The sequence below is a fragment of the Panthera uncia genome (genome assembly GCF_023721935.1).
Source record: "Panthera uncia isolate 11264 chromosome E2 unlocalized genomic scaffold, Puncia_PCG_1.0 HiC_scaffold_19, whole genome shotgun sequence".
NCBI lineage: Eukaryota > Metazoa > Chordata > Mammalia > Carnivora > Felidae > Panthera > Panthera uncia.
In genome coordinates, this window is record NW_026057588.1 from 31813498 (window position 1) to 31817248 (window position 3751).

The following is a 3751-nucleotide window of genomic DNA, read 5'->3' on the forward strand; positions in this document are numbered from 1 at the left end:
TAGACATTTCTCCAAAGAAGATACACGCATGGCCAACAAGCGTATGAAAAGATGCCCCGGGGCGCCTGGGTGGCTCAGTCGGTTAAGCCTCTAACTTCTGCTCAGGTCATGATCTCACGGTTCGTGGGTTCAAGCCCCGAGTCGAGCTCTGTGCTGACAGCTCAGAGCCTAGAGCCTACTTTGGATTCTGTGACTCCGTGTCTCTCTGCCCCCCCACCCCATTCATGCCCTGTCTCTCTCTCTCTCTCTCTCTCTCTCTCAAAAATAAATAAGCATTTAAAAAATAAAAAAGAAAGATGCTCAACACCACTAATCATTAAGGAAATGCAAATCAAAACCACAATGAGATATCACCTCACATTCATTAGGGTGACTGCTATTAAAAACAAACAAGCAATCAAGAGAGAAAACAAGGGTTGGCCAGGATGTGGGGAATTAGAACCCCCGTGCCCTGGTGGTAGGAATGCAAAAATGATGAAGCTGTTGTGGGAAACAGTAGGATGGTTTCTCAAAAAATTAAAAACAGAACTACTGGGAGGCGCCTGGGTGGCTCAGTCAGTTAAGTGCCCTCTTGATTTCCGCTCAGGCCATGCGCTCACGGGTTCGTGAGTTTGAGCCCTGCGTCTGGCTCTTTGCTGACAGCAAGGAACCTGCTCGGGATTCTCTCCGTCCCCTCTCTCTCTGCCCCCCTTCCACATGCTCTCTCTCTCTCTCTCTCTCTCTTGCTCTCAAATTTAAATTAGCGTTAAAAAAACAAAGCCCAGAATGACCATATGATTCAGCAATTCCACTTGTGGGTATACGTCCAAAAGAACTGAAAGCAGGGTCTGGACGAGATATTCGTACACCCATGCTCACAGCAGCATGAGTCACAACCACCAAAGGACGAAGCCTCCCAAGTGTCCGCCGATGGATGGATGCACACACAAATGCGGTATGTCCATACAACGGAATGTTATTCAGCCTGAAAAACGAGTAACATTCAGACCCATGTTATAGCATGAACTTCGAAGACATTATCCTAAGTGACACAAGCCAGTCACAGGGACATCTACCGTTTGATTCCACTTCTATGAGGAGTCACAGTCACAGGAACAGAAAGTGGGACAGTGGTGGCAAAGAGGTGCAGAAAGTGAGGATTGGGAGTTAATGTTTAATGGGGACAGAGTCTCACTTGGGGCAGACAAAAAAGTTCTGGAAACGGAATGGGGTGAGAGTTGCAATAGAACGTGAATGCCACAGAACCATATACTTCAAATAGTAAGAATGGTAAATCTTATGTTTATTTGTGTCTTTAAAAATATTATTACTACCAATTTGACAATAAATTTCATATATTAAAAAAAATAAAATAAAATAATTTAAAAAAATTAAAAAAAATAAAAATATTATTACTATTTTTAACATTTATGTATTTATTTTGAGAGGGGGGGAAACATGACCAGGGGAGGGGCAGAGAGAGAGGGAGAGAGAGAATCCCAAGCAGGCTCCACACGGTCAGCACAGAGCCCAACGTGGGGCTTGATCTCATGAACTGTGAGATCAGGACCTGAGCTGAAATCAAGTCTGATGCTTATCTGACTGAGCCACCCCGGCGCCCCTATATGTATCTTACTACAATTAAAATGTTTTTGTTGGGGTGCCTGGGTGTTTCAGTCAGTTAAGTGTCCAACTTCATCTCAGGTAACGGTCTCGTGGTTTGTGAGTTCGAGCCCCGCGTTGGGCTCTGTGCTGACGGTGCAGAGCCTGTTTGGGATCCTCTGTCTCCCTCTCTCTCTCAAAAATAAATAAACATTAAAAAAAAAAAAAAGGGTTTTGTTAACATGCACAAATGGTATACAGATAAGGAAAAAGCGGGTAACGAGTGCCTAAAGTTTGGGAAGTGCAGTGATCCAGTCAAACTCCCTCCCGTCGCCACTGGGACATCTGTCCATTTCAGGGAGGGACAGGAGTTACCTCAAGTTGCACAGTAAGCCTATGTGACCAGGGGCCAGATGGTTCCTCCTGTCACTCTCCAATCTCCTAACCTCTTTGGGTACATCCAAGGGGCAGGCTGGAAGTGGGGTGAGCCGGAAAATCAGAGCCAACAGCGTTGGTGGGCTTTACGAATTCGAAGCAAAGACCCATTTCCATGAAATGCCACTAGGCTTGAACTTCCTGGTACAGAGAGAAGATGTGGGGCCTTCAGGGTGGAGGTGCCGTTTGAAAAGAGCCTTGAAAAGAGCAATTTGAGAAGGAGGCATTCCAGGTGGATGATACCAAGAGCAAAGAGCAGACATCAGGACGCTGAGTGGTTTGGGCTGACGCCCTTTGTGTGCGTGTCTCTGTTGAAGGACACAGTCAAGGCACGGACGCAGTGGGTGGGGTGCTGGCATGGCCCTGCCAACCTCTGGGCCAGTTACTGATTGGCTCAGACGGAGGCAAAGGTCAGACTGGAGGTTTGGTTATTTTCCCTGCCCGGGCCCTTCTGCCTACTGGGATTGGAACAGGGGTTGTTTGGGATGTGAGGTCCAGAGCTCCAGAGAGAGGGCGTTGGATTAACTATTTGTTCAAGGATGCATGGCTTCTATTCCTGGGCGATGGGGGCAGGCCAGGGCTCTGGCAGAGTGACCCCATTCTGTCCAGGCGCCAGCTGCCCGAGGAGGTCTGGGGTGGCATTTCCAGGACTTCCTGCCTGGTCACACCCCTATCCTGTTGTCTCATTCATTATTCAGTCTGCACTCGTTTATCTCCCTCTCCACGTTTTTGTGTCCTAGGCCCCAGGGTTTCAGTGGCAAAGACTCTTGCAATCCCTGCCCTTTTGAAGAGCTCAGTTTTAGAAACAGGAGAAGGCACACATACCTAGACAGGCCATTCCAATTCCATTCCAATGCCTAAGAGCTTGCGGGAACACAGAGGAAGCCAAAAATCCTCGGTAAGAGAAAGGAGCATCAGGGAAGGCTTCCTGGAGGAGGTGACATAGGAGAAGCAACCGAGGGGAGGAAAACCTCTGCTAATCTCCTTCAGCCTCCCTTTAGATGGTGGAAGATCCAGCTCCAGCCATGGGAGGGGTGGGGGTGGTGTCAATACTGTCCCTCTCCTGACTCTGGCCCTGGGCGCTGCTGCTGGGAATTGTCCCTATCCCTTCATCCTTGTCAACCAAGCCTGCATGCAGTTCCAGGACCATTCCCAAGACCTCTTCTCCAGGACAGGGGGCTTCACCATCTCCATTATCTCCCAAATGTCCTTTTTTTCTTCTTCTGCCCAATGGGAAATTGGCACATCTACAGCAGTCTGTAGATGCCACAGTAGTACCCATCTATAGATAAATAACCCTATTTTCCCACTGGATGTGGAGTACATTTTGTTAAAGGATAAATTTTTATTTATTTCTTATTTTAAAGTTTATTTATTTTGAGACAGAAAGGGAGCACATGGAAGGGTTAGAGAGAGAGGGAGAGAGAGAGAATCCCAAGCAGGCTCTGCACCAGCAGAGTGGAGCCCTATACAGAGCTTTTCCACCAAGTGGATGTCCAGCCTTGTCTTGATTGCCTCCACTGACGGGGTTATCACTATCTACACAGCCTGTTTCCTTTCCAGCAAGCTCTTTCTTCTATGAAAAGCTTCCTCTCTAACTACCTACCCCCTGCTTGCCCCCTCTTGGAGCAAGGAGAGACAGACACAATCCCAATCCCTCGTACACATCAGGCTTTTGTAGACAGATAAATCGTCTCCTCTCCAAGTTTAACAGCCTCCGGCTTTTCCCTTGTTC